Raw genomic sequence first — 19,136 nt, forward strand, 5'->3', positions numbered from 1 at the left:
AGGAAGAGAACGATCCTTTCTTGGCAAATAAAATGAAATGTCTGATAACCTGAAGTCGGCACAGTGTGAGTTTGTTTTGGACAAGCAGAATGAATTTTGTGAGGGAGTCAGGATAGGCTGGTACCCAGTCACTGCACAATAAACTAGAGGTCTTTCCAGGGCACAGCTTGGCTGCCATTAGACATGGCCAAAGAACTGGATGTTTTATTGAGGGCTGCTTTATTCAGAAACAGCCATGAAATGAAAACACTGTGTGAGGCAGAGAATAATTTTTCCAATAATATTTTGCACATTTTGGGTGTGTGCATGTCTCCCACTTAGCTGAAACCAAACTTTTGTGGCATGGATTTAGATGTCCTTTAGACTGTTTAATTTCATCCAGCATTGCTTGGCTCTAATTGGTCACAAAATCTTCCTTGATGGGCAGTAGCACAGGTTTTATGGAAATAATTCTGGGTTATGTTCTGCAAAGGACTGGTGGTATTCTGTATTGTCTTCAAGCCAGTAATGAAAATAATCATAATTTTAAATCAAAATAATGCAGAATTAAATTGAAATGATTCTGCCAAAAAAAACCTCTAAACCAGACCATAACAGTAGGACTTCCAGGTCATAAACATGTAGGTGAATAAATCCCAAGTACAGTAATACGTTATTTGGTGCCAGTCATCCAGCTCCAGTTCAATAGGCCAGCACCTTTTTTGCCTTCTAAAACAGATCAGCATGTCTCTAAAATAGAAATGAACGTGGGGTTTTTTTAACTCTGACCTTTTAATTTGTTTCCCAAAGCAAAAAAAACCCTCCCCAGTTTGCTTACACATGTAAAGTCATCCTGAAGGCAGTCTTTTAAGATTATTTTATCAACAATTCAATAGACTGAAGTTGTTGAATAGTTGAAGAATATATCTTCAACTAAAATATAGTGCATATTTGCCCTAGGCTTACCACTCCTATTTTGCTTGTCAACAAAGATATAAAGCAAATAAAAGACCCACATTTCTGACAACAAATGTAGCAACTTCTGCTAAGTGACATGAGTGAGAACTGAGGGCATCCTGTACTTCATGTCTAGATAGCTCCAGTATCACCAATACACACAGGATTAATTTAGCTCTGAATACCAGCTGTATCTCCTCTGATCACCAATATAGGCAATAACACAAAATTCTCTTTATTATTCTTTCAAAATGTTTTCCTTTTTGATTATTTTCCAGCAAGCTAATAGAACTCATTTGCATTAGCTGAAAGGTAGTTGATTTCTCCATGAAAACATGAATTCTTTCCTTCTGCTGATCCTCTGTAGAAATGAGATGCCAACCAACGTGTATAAATCCCCAAGGAGTGCTTCGAACAACTGCCAGCTCTTGACACTTGCATTAGGCTGTGGACATCTCTCTGCAGCTGTAGCCATGCTGAAAAGAACATTACTCCCAGTTAGCTTAGAGACACTAATCCGTGCTGCACTGCCTCCAATCTGCCTGCCGAGCTGATCCTAGGAGCGTTGCCTAACCCAATTTCCTCCAAATAAATTGGGTTAGCTTAAATAATAAGGCTTTTCTAACCAAGGTCAATGTGATTCAATCAGGTTAGGAAGCACTCACACCAGGCACTCAGCTGGCAGATTCAAGAGGTGGTGACAAGATGGTGGACTTGGCTAAAGGTGGTCATGTCTTCAGACAGCTACAGGACGTCACAGCCGTAGCGTAGACTTCAGACAACAGAACTCATAAACCCAAGGTCTTCCCATACACAACTGTTTGGGTGGTGTTTTTTTCCTTTTTCATGTATGTATTATTCCTTACTCCTGATGCTCATAACTTTGACTATCAACTAGTAGATTCCTTCTGCCACTACTGATAGAGCAGGTGAAAAAAGGTCTTCGTCATGCATATATTCTAATTTTGTGATGAGAAACATTTTTCAGTAAGAAATATGCACCATATTCTCCTGCTATTTCATTTGCCATTTAATCAATGTGTTCTTATCCTGTACATTAAATGGTCCATTTTCAGTTTAATTTGTTAAACTCTTATTGTGGTTCTTTTTTTTCATCCCACTTACTTCCCCTTTCCTCAATACATAACTAACGTATCATTTTGCATCCCATGTGGGTTTTCTGTGATTTAACCTAGTAAAGCTTTTAATTCCTAATTTGGTATTCTGCTCTAATACATTCACCCATGAAAGAGCCCGGAAGGCTGAAGCTAAGAAAAATCACTTTCATTTTCTTAGATACTACTGAGTGGTTTAATGTAAAATACACATGCAGTGCACAGTTTGTAATCTCAGATTTTATCATCCGTGTCTTTCAGAGCCAAGTCAAACCTGATCAGATTTTTGATGAAAGGATAAAAATTTAAGTCTAGGCTGGAACCACTGAACAATGGTGAGTTACTGAAAAAAGTAGTTGCATAAGAGCAATGAACAGTTCACTAGAGAGACTGAAATTTGGCTCCAAACCACTGGTGTGAAATGTGACTATCAGCAGAAGTACTCCAAAACAGGACTTTGAGTTTAATTAACCTTGCCGCTTAGTTATCAGGGATTTCCATTGAAATTAATGGTTCAAATCAAAGTGTTAAAATAGCAAATAGCCAATCTATATTTTAGTCGTAAGTACTATTTCCATTTGTCATTTATATTTTTAGCTTTTTTTTCCCCAAAAGAAAGGTTGATGATAACTGATTTGGGACATACAGTTTGGAAATTCTTTTTGGTAACTGGGGAAGGTATTTCAGGAAGATTTTAAATGGATGTATATTTTAATTAATATTTTAAAATTCATTTTGCTATATTAGACCATGCCATATGATGCATTCTGAACAAGTTTATACAATTGATAATTTAATCATGATTTACTGTGTCAGAATTGAACAGAAGTTAAAAACACATTTGGAAATGCACACACACACAGTGTTAAGGCCCACTACCTTGACGGAGGGAGGAAAACTAAAGCTTATCATGACATTGAATATTATTTATAGTTTTGTAATGTCCTGAACAAAGAAAGTATCATGTGGTGTGAGTAAACTGACTGTTTCTGGTCACCAGGACTGGAGCTCGCTCCAGTTAATTATTAGCATTTAAATTATAGGCAGAGATATTTTAAATTCCATTGTTAATAAAAAGTCAGACACCTCCATTGCATGAATCATATTCTGACTTCAGTCACTCTTTGCAGATGCCTAGCTCTCTTCTTTGGTTAAAGAGGAATCCTATACTGACTGCACTCCTAATTCAGACATGATAATAGAATTTGCTCTTTAGTACCATCTTCATGGTTTCACTCCTTAGGATTTCCTTCTGGCATAGCTTGCAAATCCTTTTACTTTTTTCCTTGTTATGCCTCTGTTTCACTGGCACCTCGCGACCTCTAAAAGTTCTCCCAGGTTCCAAACTGCATTTTTTGGTGCCAGTTTCAGTCAGTCTTGTTTTTCTTGGAAATCAACACTAAATTCCTCTGATTGTGCTCATGCTCAGGGTCTTGGGTGTTCATCCTACCAGGTTTTTTCAGCATACACTAAACCAAGAAATTAGTCTCATTGGTAGAGCAGTCCCATTCTGCAGTTAATTTATCTTTTTTTTTCCCCAAAAAACAGGTTCCAAAATTTGTTTTCAAAATCTACTGTGTATAGTGGCAAATACAGAGGTTGCTGGCTTATGTCAAGATTTGTTTCTTAAACACAATGTTGTGTTTTACTATGTTACTCACTTTCCTACTCTTTCCTGTTAGAAGCCTGGTTTTGAGAGTGGGTGAGCACCTTGTCATTGGAGTTGGGTAAGCTTCATGTCTAGACTACAAGGCCCATAGCACTCACACTACAGAGATAACCTCCCAACTTGCTACCATTTACTAGGCATATTAAGAATCCTGCAAGATCTGTTCCTTTAGCTCCCACAGTGTCTGTGGATTTAAAAATACTAACAGTATTAGACAGACAGATCCCTATTCTAAACAAGAATTCCTATGTGTAAGCTAGAAAAAAGAAAAACAACCAAAAAAAACCCCCTTTCTGCAGAGAAGTGCCATTTGTAATCTTTGACATCTGAACATATCTCAAACACTAAAACAGGCATGAAGAAAATACTCTAAAATTGTTCTTGTTATTGTCACTAAGGAAACAACTTCCTAGGAATCTGCAAGTTGAGTATACAGACGCTTTGATGTGCAGCCAGCTCTCTCTTTCAACATGCTTCCCAGCTTTCTGGAGAATCAGTTCTGCCCACCAAGGGAGCTCTCTCCTGCTCTGTCTCAGCTGAGTCCTTACTTCACAAGCAGATTGAACTCTAATGCTCCAGAAAAGCCATAGTCCAGATTTGCCACAACATGAGATATCAAAACAAAGCCATGACTAAGCCAAGGGATTTTGCCTTAAGATACTCCCCGCTACAGTCCAACAGCACGGTTAGGAGACCTAGAGCAGCACAGGAGCTAGGGAATGTGGGAGGCACAAGGCAGAATTTTTTCTGTCTGTTCACTTGTGGTGGTGTTTTCAGCCATACTTCACCCCCTCTTCCCCTGCCCCTCCAATAATTTAGATGCATGCTTTTTTTTTGCATTGAGGTCAAGAGGGTATGTATAGGTTATTTAACCTTTTCATCCCTTCAAATAGAGTAGCCATCCACAAACTGCCTGTTGGGAATGATATATGGAATTTGATAATCTCTGAACCATGAGCAGGCATTATAAAGAAGAATCTTAGCTGACCTGTCTGCAAACCCTTTCAACATGCCATGCAAATAATTTAACATTAATTTAATAATAATCTAATAACAGTTTAGTGACCAAATTTGAGAGGTCCAGGATGTTCCCTAGTGGTTTTTAATTTCTCAGCATTGGCACAGCCAATGTATTCCATAGTCCTAGAGCCCCTTGTATCCCGAAGAACTTGATGAACAACATATTCTGCTGAAACACATTCAAACAGGAGCATGCACACAGATATCCCCTGTCACCAGTTCTCCTGCAGACTGCAAATGAAATAGCAGTTAAATCCATTGAAAAGAGACATAGCTTATAACAGGCAGCAACTATGGAACAGAATCATTTGCTCTAATTTCCAGGGACTCAGCCAAGACTTACAGACAATGGTCCAAATAGAATACATGGCAAGACTTCACCAATATAAAAACATTTCAGAGCATTTGAGCTTTGAAAATACTTTCTCATTACCACTGACGGGAGTCCATGTCAGATCCCACTTCCTAAGGTTCCTTGGCAGTGTCAAGGAGGTCTCATGTACAGTTACGTTTCCCCAGGAACCAGAACATCTCCCAGTAGATAAGTTTACTTCTGGTGCGGCCCCTAGCTCCTTGCAGTCTCTACTCTTCTCTTCCACTTCCTCTTGTGTAAAAAGTGTAACCTGGCTCTCTGTAACGCTCCTTTCTATGGCCTCTAGACCAAAAGTGCTTAAAAGGTCTAAAAGCAAAACTGTTATGTCCAAGTAAACAGCTGGACTACAATGAATCCATCTGTCAATGGCAACAATTCAATAACCACAGAGCAACCCTTTACCAAGGTAAAAATCTACGTGCCCAGCCAGCCAGGAGCCTTTGCTTTTATGTTGAATTCATCATCTACCTTTGTATCAAAGTGTTTTGTCAGCTCCTTGCTTGTGTATAAGGAGCTTACAGAAGCAAACTGAGTAGCCAACAGCCACCAATGGTGGTTTCATAGCAGAAGAGGAAAAAAACCCAGATTTTAATGTTACAGCTACACTGCTAAATACATAGGGTCTGGGATCGTTCCTTGACCTTGAGGTCAAGTAACATGTAATCATTTTTACCCATCCTGTTAAACTGCTTTACCACAAATTAAACTGGCCTCACCCAAACTGCCTATGAGAACACCCTCTGGGCCATGATTTTCCCTGAGCATTGTTTGTAATTGTGGTGTTTGCCTTTATTTCTTATATATCCTATTTATTAAACACTGCATAGAGAGAAACTCATTTGGAAATCAGATTCTCCCGGTTACTGCAGATTCTTCCTGTTTCCCTCCCATACTACAGCATTGTAAATGATTATGTTTTCCTAACCATTTTCAGTCTAATTGGTATTCATGCCAATGCTAAGTCTAGCAAATGCACCATTGCTGAACAGATCTTACTGAAAACTATTTCTTCCATGTAGAGGGAGTTGTGTTTTATCTTGAAAAGACAACAGAAATTTCTGACTTTCCCTATAATAAAAATAAAAAGGCACATTGCAATACCTAAGCAATTGATAAATGTTTGGCAATGGGTCTGTGCTTCTCTGAGCACCTAAGAGCTCTGAGGTTGTGAGTTTTCCACAGCTTATTCCTCGTTAACTACCAATTTAGGATAATGACAGTGATACTTTCAAGAAATCCTTTGGGAGAAGAAGAGTAAGTATCCACTTTTAAATTCTCTAAATCTATGAAGGAAATACATACATACATATATATATATTTACCTTTTTTTTACTTTAAATCTATTAACCCTAGTGCCTCATCCTTTACATGGAAGGCCTTTGTATTGTAAAGAGGGTTAAGAGATTGTTTTGATAGCAACAGTACACAAAACCTCAGAGAAATTGTACTCAGCTGTCAGCTTTTATTCAAATTTTCTCTATGTCTTTATGCAAATCAAAGCGGATTTCCCTCCAGTAACTTCAAACATATACATTGTGGATGTTTGTAGATAACCAAGTGATCGCAGACTCCCTTAATGGACAGTGGAGAAAAAACATCATTTGGGGGCATCATCTGATTTATTTTAAATTACTGTTTCAGGTAAAAAATTAATTGAACCCTATATTCTTATGCTTCTTCGATGTATCTCAGGTAGATATATTGTAGGAATTTATTTAAACTGTAAGCTCTCCAGGAGTCTTGCATAAGGTGTTGCACTTTTGCAATGGAGCTTCATTGTTATTGGAGCAACATGTTGGAGAAGTCACCAAATGAACAAACAGGTTTCAATATATAGACTGATTTATTTAAATTATTTACTTTAAAAGAATTAAAATAACATTAGTAGACTGTCTACTGACAGACATATTAAGAAATCAGGGTCATCTTGTTGATTCAATGGTATTGTAGCAAGGCCAAGTTGCAACAAGCAAGAAGAATATACTTGACAAACATTTCAACATTGCTGACATTAATAACAATGGTTCCTTCCCTTAGCTCATTGCAAAACATTGTGTAGGAGCTCTTCCAAAACTGCTCATGGGAAGCTAAAATGCAAAATAACAGGTGGAGCAATGCGTAAGTCACACTGAACTTTGCCTGCTTTCTGTTGTTACTTATGGGGTCGCTAAAGACAGTAGTCTACAGATATAGATGACAAAGAATAAGGTGTGGAATTGTACAGAACATTTCGTAAAGCCAGGCACGATAATACAGAGCTGCCAGCCATGGATCTCATTTTAATGTTGGCTGAAGTCACAACATTGGTAAGAAAAGCTTGAATCCCAGTTGAACAAAGAGGGCACACAGCAAAAAGGGTACTGGACAAACTTGGCACTTAAGGGAGCAGAAAGTACTTGGAGAAATGTGCATTTGTTTGCTTTTTTGCTCATGTGATTATTAAATGGGATGGCAAATCAGTATGGTTCATTTCGCTGAGCACAGAGGAATTTATATCTTTTTAGGGACTAAGTCTTTGTGGAAGGCTAAGGTCAGCCTCAGATGATGTCACTACTACCAGTTCAATTTAGAGCATGTTGTTAGATTTTTTTTTCTTTGTGTTCCCTTACGTCAGTCATTTTTCTGAGCCTTCTTGATCTTAGAGGAGAAAAAACTGCTACAAAGGTTAATACAATGTTTAGAAGTGCTGAAAGTCAAGGCAGCAGGATGATGGACAACATTCTGATCTAAGTTGCTCCACCAGCCAAGGAAGCTAAGTCTTGAGATGCATTTTGAGGAAAGATGGAGATTGTTTTATGCTGAGAGCAGTTGCAGAGATGTGAAACAGCAAGATAAGTTCAGCCATCTTCAAGTCTGTCATCTTCATCTTTGTCATTCCTGATACAAAGGCACATTGTTTTCTGTTGTACGGGTTATATCTCCAGGCTGACCTTTCACCTGTTCCAGGCTAAACGTAAATACTGAGGCATTAAAGCTGGTGATTTTTCAGGGACACACAGAAGTAGTAGCACACTAGGGTGATGCATTTTGGAAATGGCAAGGACACAGCAGAAAGCATAGAAAAATTTTACAGGTTGGAACCAGCCCATGATTCACAAGCTCTAACATTTCGGGTTAAAGCTCTCAAAGCTGATTTACAAAATGCAAGTTTGTACATGTTGCTAAAGAGAGTGATATGGATTAGCTTGGACATGCAGTCAGACATGCCTGCATAGTCTTCAATCTGGCCAATTCAGATTAAGTCAGTAGATCTCATTTAAATTTTTCAGATCATCTTGTCTAGCTTACCTGGCTCTTCCACAGCACTCACTGTCCAGTATTCCCACATAGTTAATGGAGGTAAAAAGGACGTCCAATTTACATGAATTATTTTAGAAACCTACTTGGGATCAAAAAAATTGAGATCTGGACTCCACTGCCTATAAAGGCAGCATATAATATACAGTCATTTAGTCAGAAGTAACAGGGGAAAGAAAGTTGGACAGCAAAAGATCTGTGTCTTGGACACCCAGAAGTGCCAAGATAAAATGAGAATATTCAGTCAGGCTGTCATAAGGAATGTAAACTGACATCAGATCATGGCACAGCTGCCATGGATTGACCTTTTCCCCTGCTTGAGATTAGGACAGTGATGATGTATGGATGGAGGGACAATGTCTAAGGTAACAGGACAGAGCCAGCATGGACTAGTGAGCTGTACAAGGCAACATAATAAAAGATGAAGCATAGGCTGAGAATATTTCAGCCGTAAAGGTGCAAAGTCCTGCGCCTGGGATGGGGCAACCCCCAGTATCAGTACAGGCTGGGCAGAGAATGGATTGAGGCTGCCCTGAGGAGAAGGACTTGGGGGTGCTGGTGGGCAAAAAGCTCAACATGGCCTGACAATGTGCGCTCACAGCCCAGGGGGCCAAGCAAATCCTGGGCTGCATCACGAGCAGCATGGACAGCAGGTCGAGGGAAGGGATTCTCCCGCTCTGCTCCGCTCCGGTGAGAACCCCCCTGCAGTGCTGTGTCCAGCTCTGGAGTTCTCAGCACAGGAAAGACACGGACCTGCTGGAGGGAGGCCAGAGGGGGGCCACAAATATGATCAGAAGGATGGAAACCCTTCCCTGTGAGAAACGGCTGAGAGAGTTGAGGTTGTTCAACCTGGAGAAGAGAAGGCTCTAGAGAGATCTTATAGCTGCCGTTCAGTACTTAAAGAGGGCTTATAAGAAAGATGGGGACAGAGTTTTTAGCAGGGCATTTTGCAACAGGACAACAGGTAATGGTTTTAAACTAAGAGGAGGTAGATTTAGATGAGACATTAGCAAGAAATCCTTCCCTGCGAGGGCAGCAAGGCACCAGCACGGGCTGCCCAGAGCAGCTGTGGGTGCCCCAGCCCTGGCAGTGCCCAAGGCCAGGCTGGATGGGGCTGGGAGCCACCGGGGCTGGGGGCGGGGGGGGGGGGTGGGGGGGGTGGTCCTGCGCGTGGCAGGGGGCTGGAACTAGGTGATCTTTAAGGTCCCTTCTAACTCAAACCATTCTATGTATCCATGAAATTATGTAGGAAGAAAAACATGTTCTAGATTATTCTGTCACAGGAGCTGCTTGTGGTAGTTGAATCTGGAGAAAGGTGAATGCAGTCTCAAGGTACCTCAGGGAAAATAATTCCAGGAACAATGTGGAGCTATACAGATAGACCTGCAATGTAGTAATTCTTTTGTGGTTCAGTATCTTAACTGTGATGTCCCAAGACAGCAATACCAAAGGGCATTTCCAAGTCCTGCATCAGAGTATATGAAAATCAGCTGAACTCCTTCTGTGTGGGGTAAGAGCACTGAGGCCAAGATTTGAGCAGTCTTATTTGAAATCACCAGGAGGGATCAGAAACCCAGGACAGGATTTAGACTGCAGATTAAACTGTCTCCGTGGCATTTATTGAAGACTTTCCAAGCTAATGAGTTACAGAGCTCACTCTATAGTAGATACCTATGTTTATCTCAACATCAGGCATTGGCCTGGGGCCAGAATCAGTAGCCTGAATGCTGGTGTTTGGTGTCACCAATGCCCCAGGGTATTTTACCTGCCTTTATACGGAGGGTAAAAGATGTGGTGTACATAAGCATCGTACCTACAGATCCCTGGTAGATCTTAGATACCCCAGGGAACCTCAGATGGCACCTAACACCTATGTTCAGGGGGCTGAACCATGTCCTAAATCTCCTTTGACTATAGCAGAGGCTTTTGTCCTTAGGTACGGGTAACCATTTCAAAACACACACCTATCTTTAGGTGTCTTAATCTATGACTTGAATCCCATTTCTGGTCAGCATGGTAGAAACAATCCTAGCAAAAAAAGACATGCAAGTCTTCCAAACAGAGGAAAGGGAGTAAGCTGAATGCCAGAGGTAAAAATCTGTCAGGGCTACACTTGCTGGGGGAACCAAAACATTGGTGACATTAATTTCTTCTCCTTTTCTGAATAACATGCAGACATTTGTAGTCTTTGAAGGCTCTTTTCCATGACCATCAGTGCTACACCCAGCTGTGGTACAAAAAACAAGTCGGAGAACAAAAAGCAAGAGAATGCAGAGCAGTGTCCAGAGACTTGACTGCTGCAGAGAAACAACTTCAACATGGCTCATGATGGCTTTTCATGCTGCTCTCTCCTCTGCAGTCACCGAGTACTATTCTCTGATGAAGTTTGTTCCAGCTGTTCGCCCACTGTACATAATCATCTTGGCTAACTAACCCATTCACTAGCACAAAACCACCCAAGATGTCAAACTCCACGCAACTCGAATGAATGAGTGTGGATTGTGGAATCCAAGGCTCCAGTGACAGCTGTGACACATTCACAGCCTTAGTCATGAAGAGCTTAAGCATCTGCGGTATTTCTGATGCTCTCTCATCTCCTTTGCATCTTAAGTTAGAGCACAAAACTCCTGGAAGGAATCCAAAGATCCAGCTCTCTAAAACACAGGAAATGAGTAACTTTACTAACTTTAACTTGGGCTTTTACATAATGCACTTGTGCTGGCTTTTTTATATAATTTGTTTCTAGGCCAGCTCTTAAGAGAGGAAGTTCTGTTGTGTGTCCAACATCTCAGAAATGTACTAAGCCCAAGCTCATATTTGACTTTTGGTACTAGTTACATTATTTTAAGGTTTTAGATACACATATAAATGTCCTTATTACAAAAAAAAAATTGCTTTTTAAAAGGAAATGCTTTTTACTTATGACCATAATGTTCCATTTTATGGTTTTGCTAGAAATGAAAAAAGCTTCTATAAACCTACTTCAAAAATGCGACAGTAAGAGCAGAAACAGAAATGCTGTGACTTAATAAAGTCTTACCATTCCAGGAAAAAGAATTAATAGTTAAGGATATCTTAGCTTTTTTAAACTGCCTTTCTAAATAAATATAGTTTCTTTCTGCAGTGGAGAAGGGTATCTCTTACTACTGCAACTTTAATTCCAGTCTACTGATCAATGTGTTCTGGGAGGTTCAGATATATTTTTTTTCATTATGTGGATTTCAGTAAATATTTTTAAATGTCATAGTTAAGGAGGAAGGTGCTAGTTAAATCAATTTTTCAACCGACTGGGGGATTTTGTTAGCTTAGGACAGAGGGTAGATGTATTATTAAAAAAAAGCATTGAGCTATTGATTTATGGCAAAAAGCCGGCTTTTAGATCATGTAATCCTAAGCATGTCAAGTGCTCCAAGCTGGTCAAAATGTACTTCACAAGGTGCAACCCTAAGCTAATAAGGTCCAGTGAGCATTCATCTCCATCTTCTTGCAACTTACAGTGTAGCTATTCACAAGTAGGGTGTATTAGATGAAGCTTGGAGCATTGCACAGTTTCTGGCTAGCTCAGAGAACAAGCAAAACAAGCTTGCATCTGCCTGCAGAAAATCATGTTGCCATCCTAGATGTGTGCCTGTGTTGATGTATTCCCCCCGTTCACAAAATTATATACAAGCTTCAGTTGGCAAATCTGTCTTTGTAATTGGAGATGCTCTGAAGACAGAAAGTGTTGATACATGCAGAAGGAACCCACTGAGATTTAAAATAAGCAATGAATAATAATTAAAAGAAAAAAAGACAAATAGATAGGATGTTGCCTGGGACACATGGCATGAATTCTCCCTGCAACGGACAGCCTGAGACTGCCATTGGTTGAATAAAGGGAAGATATGGGTGAGGAAGATGTGGGGGCTACCACAGAGAGCTTGGGCTTTTTAGAAAGATTAACATCTATCACAATTTGCTATTGCTATGAGCTAGCAAAAAATTACCAGTCTTCACCTGAGCACAGATGAGAGCAAGAGAGGAATTACACTCCGAGATATTACAGAAAGATTAATCCCACTGACTTTGGATGTGGATGCTGCTGCAAGAGCCTCCATGGGGTGATTCAGCTGACTTCAGGATGAGATGAACCACCCTCCCCACATATAGTGGATTGGGGTGATTAGCTTGGATATGACCACCTAGTTTTCAGATGCTTAAGTGAGAGTAGATGAACATCACCCAGGCTGCTTAACACTTCTGAGCGAGAAAGCCTTCCTCCACATGAAATGAATGGTAATTTTGCCAGGGCATCCTTTGGGGCCAAGTTTTCCCCTTGAGAATATGGAAATTTATACCTCCTTCACTCCTCAGAGATGGACCTAAGGATACATCTACTCCCTATGAAAGAACTTGATTCTGTCACATTTCCCTTCAGTAGGGCATTTTTCCTTAAGAATCCCCACCCAATCAGCTAGGACAATATACTGTCCCCTGCAGGAAATGAAAGTAGCAAAACTTGCCTCATTCTGCAGAACTAAAGAATAAAAATAAAAATATCTAGCCTATTAACCCACCATGCAGATTAAAAGGGCTTTTCCTGCCCTAATCCTCAGCTCCATTTAGCAGGCCCAACAAATCACAGATAAGGGACTATAATTATCCTTCCATTTGCAGCTCCTGAGCAATCATGACCCAATCATCTCTAATGGAGTGCAAAAGCCACTGTGATTGAGGCTTCTTTGTGAAATGCATCAACATGGGATGGACAAACCTGCAAAGGTATGTGGCAGAAGGTTGTATATTCAGTAAGGAGTACTTAGACTTCAATATCCCCAAAATATTAGAAAATAAATTATTATTATTATTGCTATTGTCATAACTATTGTGAAGAAGAGTTAGACCAGATAAATATTTGCCCCTTTAGCACTAGAGTGAATTATGAGTTATGCTAAGAAAAACTAGAATTATTTTGTTGGGTTTGGAGTTTTGGGTTGGTTTTTTTTTGTGGGGTTTTTTTGCCTTTTTTTAAACAGTGGTATTTAGCAGAGGTTTAAACACCTTTTAAAACTTTATTTCTGAAACAGTCTGTCTATTAAATAGATCAGAGCAGTTTCAGAATATAGTCCTACCTTAAACCATCCAAGAGTAAAATGTGACACCTGAATGAGCAGGAATGAGACTGTCAGGATGTCTCCAGAGCAGATAAATTCTAATGGCAAATGCAAAGCAGCTCATTCTATGGGATGATTATCTCAGAAAAATTTGGATTCAACTGTAGAAAGAACCAGAGTAGCAAACAAGAGTCACTGTAACTGCGTCTGTGTATTTCTGCAGGGAATATTTCCTTTCCAAGGAATCCCTTTCCAAGGGAATACTCCTCAGCACAACAGCCATGTTAGCTTTAAATGCTCTGTGTGACAAGGCTTCTACCTTTTCTTCAGGAGATGGAATGATTTAGTGCCTCCTGAGAAGTTCTACCCTGAAATTATTAGTCCTGCTACTCTACAGATCAGCCCATTAGCTTGCATAGAGATACAATCAATGAACAGCAATGAGTTACGTAAACAAGGTTTAAACAACAAAAAGTTCCTAGTTTGCCTTGTGGAGATAAAAGTTCAAGCCTAAGAAGACAGATCAATAAACTGAGAGAGCAAAGGTGGTCAGAGAATAAAGCACAAGCAAAGCAATGGGGTGAGGGCTTGACATTCTGCCGTGAAGTACTCTGCAAAAAAGTCTGGCTTTCTTCCCATATATTTGTGTCCACTCAGTTACAATCCAAACAGCGTTTCAACAGCTACCACAGACACATGAATTCTAGTACTTGTTAGCATTGTGGAAGACTACCAAATACCTTTCTGTATGCAGAGCATTTTTAAGAACAAACAAATTCAGCACTGAGGGAACTGGAAAAGTATCCCATCATAGGATGCTGTATATATTGGGTAGCAGGATACTCTGAAACAGAGTGGTGTTGCTGTCCTTGATGATACATTACGAACAAAGATGACTTTAAAGTTCTAGATAGGAAAAAAGAGGAAGTTAGTCACTGGTGCATTTGCATCCCTTTCAGTAGAGTTGTTCCACTTCTGCACTGGTGTGGAAAACTCACTCCAAAATCCTGTTGACTGCAGCATGTACTGAATCCCACCCCCACTGTCTTCACAAGTGATATGGGATGGCTGCATGTGGAAAGAAAGGGGATGGAAACAAAGAAACATAAGCCAACACAAAAATACACTTTGCCGACTTAAAGGTTGAGGCTGCACTCTCTGGGCCAAGTAGTGGGGTGGGTGAAATAAAATTCAGTACCTCCACTGACTCCTATAAGCTGTTATCAGTTTACCTCTCCTGAGAACTCTGGCAAATAAATAACACTTCTGTTAAATCAGGATTAACTGTAAGACATGACATTTCTGCCCATCTTAATGCCAGATATGATTTAAAGCATGATCCTGTCCTGAGTTTACTTTTTCTCAGTGCTTCTTAACTCAAATACTCTGGTTTCATTAAAAGATAATCTGAGCTAATTTAGGAATTAGACTGTTTGTACTAAGTGTGCTCAGAAGGAAGGAAAGGAAAACAAAATCTGCTACATTGAAATGAATCAGCTTGGGGACATGGGTCTCAACTTAACAAAGGCGTAGGCACATATGGAACTCAACCCCAGAAAAAATATCTCCAGGATGCTGGCTCAGTCAGCCAAATGAAGAGAGATGTGATGAACAAAGGTCTGAACGTGATCAACAGTGCAGCCCACAATCTCAGAAATCTCGGGTTTTCTCTCCCTGGTAGCATCCCACAACAAAGCTTCTGCCTTCGTGTTTACAAGCTTCACACATACACTGACAACAGAAGATCTAGAGACCTACATGCGGTTGTGGCACCAGCATGCAAACAGCAGACATCTTAAATCTATGGGGAAGAAGGACCCCCTCCTCTTTTCTTTCAGAGACCCCAACAAATAATGGAAGGCTGAAGCCAAGAAGCTATCACAAAGCTAGTTCCCTGTTTAAAGACAAATATGTGTATTGTAGCTGCCCTGAATGAACAACAAAGCAGCAAACATTGCCCTCAGCACATAGAAGGGGGGGGGGGAAGGTAGGAGACCATAACCCAGAACTGTAACCGACATGCAAGCAGATACGTCAACTTTAATCCAACTCCCATTACTGCACTGAATAGCTTTCCTTAATTATTCATCAAACTCTGGAGCAGTATTGCCTCAACCCATAGGACAACTTCTTTCAAGGCAGCTCCAGGGTGTTATGTTTTAGCCAAGTATAGGTGTTTGTATAATGCATTCTTTCTCTGTAACTGTATCACTCTCACTGTAAGGAGTTTGCCTTCATGCTGTCACTGACAGTAACCCTAAGTAACCATACATGCCTTTTGATTACTGTATGCTAGCCAAGGAAACATTTCCCCCCCACACCTGACCAGTGTTGCATAGGTTGAATGGAGAAGTGAGATGGCTGTGTACCCAAATAGCAGCAAAGGAAAATCCATTTGCTGTTTGTTGACTCCAACAGATGAAAAAAAAAACCAAAACCAAAAAAAAAAACCCACCCCAAACCCAAACAAAAAAACCCACCTAACCCCACAAACAAAAAACCCAAACACCACCCAAAAAGCTGCTTCAGTTACACTGCATATTGCCATACCAGTCCAAAACTTGCAATGTAATTAAAATACACAAGACAGACAGTAATCCATAATACCCTAGGAAAGAATCAGGTCACTTTGCTGCCTTTTTCACTTTGTCGAAAATTTATTATTGTTATTATAATTATAATTACCTCTAGTGCTACTGCAATATATTCTTCAAGCTAAAGGCTTCTGTTTACCAGCCGATTAGATGCAGAGGAAAGCCACTGACTTCCAGGGAGTTCATCCAAACCTGCTTCTGTGTAAGTGGGATGCTCGTCTAGCCATAAACACCGGCATGACACTAAACAAAACCACCTCTCTTTTCTTTTTTCCATGCATTTGCCAGTCCTGAACAGCATGCTGCATTTCTCTCCTTAGCCCTAAACTCTTCAGATTCCAATACACACCTGAACTGTGCCCGTGTTCAATCCACAGCCCAGCGGTAAGCACTGTCCTGTATGCTGTCTCTCTGACTTAAGATGTGCTTTACATAAAGATATTACTAGAACCAGCTGTTCAAATACTGATAAGGAGAAGTGCACAGAGGCATGCAAGCAGAGGTCAAAGGCAAATTAAGGCAATTTTTACTACTGCCCCACAGTAAAAACGGCGAAGTCCTGGTGCACTGCTTGAAGGGTGAATCAGAGTTTCTGCGGCAGGTGAAGATGCAGAACTGCAAAGGGAGCCTTGAGCTCGAAAATGCCAACAGCAGCACCGGGTCTGTTAGCAATCAGGTTTTATTTACCAGCCATATTGTGTTAAAAACAGACGTGATCCCCATACCGAGCACGTTAACCTGTCACCACTTGCGAAAGGAGATTTATGTGTTTGAAAAGAACCAAATCTATCTCGCGGACGCATCCTCAAAGCCTGCAGTTCTGTCTGAAGACAGAAAGCCTGCATGCTAGTCCCCTCCAAAAGAAGTATTCCCAGGTCCTGGGGAAGATGAGGGAACAGCCGATAAATCAATGTCACTCTAAGACAAGCCGGCGGTTCCTTTTCCCTCGCCGGCTGCGGGAGCCGGCGCTTGGGCATCTCAGGATCGGCCCGAGCGGGGCAGAGCCGGGCTGCCGCTGCCCCCCGGTACCCGCTGCCCCCCGGTACCCGGCCCGAGCGGGGCAAAGCCGGGCAGCCGCTGCCACCCCGGTACCCGGAGCCGGCGCGATGCTACCCCTGCTGGAGGAGGGGGAGAGGCCGACGAAAAGGACTTACCATTGCAGCAGGGATCCGTCCCGGCGCTGGAGATGCTGCATCCCCTCGGTGCCCGGGCGGCGTGGGAGCCAGCCGCGGGGGACACTGGCCGGGTCCCCGGCAGGAGCTGGCCAGCGCCGGCTGCCCGCGCTGGAAGTGAGCGGCCGCGGCCGGGCTCCCCCCGCCTCGCTCGCACCGGGCGGAGGAGGGGTCGGCGCCTCCGAAGGGAATCCAAATTCCTCCTCCCTCGCCTGCCGGTCATGTCCAGGCTGCCTTTGCTCAGGGGATGGGCCAGCTCCTGGCCGTGAAGGAATTTGCCATAGCTAAATTAAAAACAACAAAAAAACCCAAAAACAAAACCAAAAAAAACCCCACCAAACAACCCAAACCACCAAAAAAAAAAAAAAAAAAAGCCAAAAAAAAACCCCAAAACCAAACCAAACACCCCAACCAAAACACCAAAAGCCAACACCCCCACCCAAAAGCAAACAAATCAAGAAGGGAGAGAGGAGATCTGCAAACTTTTCTTTTTTTCCCCCTGACTTCCCCCCCTTTTTTTTTTTTTTTTTTTTTTTTTTTAGTGGAGATTATATGTGCTCGGGAAGTAGGGGGTGGGATGGGGGAGGAGGACGGTCTCCAAACTGGATCAGATGCTCTGCCTGCGAGTCAAGGCTACGGTGTGCTCGCCCCTGTGTTTCTCTGTGTGTGTGTGTGTGTGTGATTCTCACAGCCAGACAATGCTCTGCAAAGCGAGCTGGTCCTGCGGAGAAATGCAAACACCTCCTCCCCCAAGTGCCTGAGGAAAGGAACGGGGATATGGAACCAATAGCTTGTCCTTGCCTGGTCTCATTACTATGGAGGAAGAAAAGGAAACCAATGAGGAGGAGCAGGAGGAGGGGTTTATTCAAATTAAATTTCTTAAATCAAACACCCCCCCACCCCCGTTCCCTTTTCTCCTCCTACCTCCCCCAAATTCTTTCTCCTTGTCACCTAAGCACCGTTTCTGCCGTCCTAGAGATTTTTTTTTTTTTTTAATTAGTGTGACAAGGTCAGCAAAACGCGGTGATAGGAAGGAGGACGGCATTGCTGCTGGAAGGGAGAGGGGGCTGTGGGAGCGAGGGAGAAGGGAGGCAATTTCTCCCTGAGCTGCAGAATAGTTGATTGCAAAAAGAAAAAATTATAAAGTAGCTGGAGTTGTCAGGGAGGGGAACGGAGGGGAAGTGGAGCAGGAATTTCACCTGGAAGCATCATTTTGGTGATGGTATTTGTGGATAGGCAGGTGGCCCGTGTCCAGGATGAGCCCTCTGAGCTTGTGGAAAGCATCTCCTCCCCTCCCACAGCAGACACACACACAGGAAGGGAAGTGACTGCACAGGAACAGCAGCATCTGCACTGTCCTGCATTGCCTCAGAGCTACACAGCAACAGCATTCCCGCAAAGGCAGTGCAGGAGTGGTACCTGTTGCAGGAAAACCAGTGAAGTGGAGCTGTAGAGAGTGCTGAGACGATTAGCAAGAGCCTAAGGGATGTCCAGCTCGTTCCTGGGACTTGTATCTGGAAAAGAATGGGGTGGCACATGACTCCTGCAAGGTAAGCGCACAAAAGTATTCAGTCGCTGCTCCTGGCTGGAGAGGGTAGCACTCAAGGGGAAGCTCCCCAGACCTGGGAAATGCTCGGTAAACATCTACAGCAGGCCTCGAGGAGCCCTCTGCCAGGGCATCCCGTGGAGACACTTGGCACCACACTGCTTTTGCTGTTGCCAGCCATGCTGCTCTCAGGCCCCACAGACCCATGTCAAGCACTTGACATGCTGAATGCCCCTGTCCTTCCCCAAACTCTCAGACACCCGCACTGTAAGAGCGGCTGCCTGATGATGAGGCTTTTCAAATTACCCTGAAATTTCACAG

At 42.1% G+C, this 19,136-nt stretch overlaps 1 protein-coding gene across 4 annotated transcripts in view; it reads right to left on the reverse strand.

Moving 5' to 3' along the window:
- The window catches only part of ADCYAP1R1 (ADCYAP receptor type I), a 141,021-nt gene extending 123,482 nt beyond the window's left edge, over positions 1 to 17,539 (reverse strand). For all 4 annotated transcript variants that reach the window (XM_055710029.1, XM_055710028.1, XM_055710027.1 and 1 more), the window contains exon 1: positions 17,252 to 17,539. The gene's annotated coding sequence lies outside the window, so the exon portion shown is untranslated. The remainder of the gene's footprint in view (positions 1 to 17,251) is intronic.
- Positions 17,540 to 19,136: the final 1,597 nt, after the last annotated feature.

Source organism: Falco cherrug, chromosome 4 (genome assembly GCF_023634085.1).
Source record: "Falco cherrug isolate bFalChe1 chromosome 4, bFalChe1.pri, whole genome shotgun sequence".
In the NCBI taxonomy this organism is placed as follows: Eukaryota; Metazoa; Chordata; class Aves; order Falconiformes; family Falconidae; genus Falco; species Falco cherrug.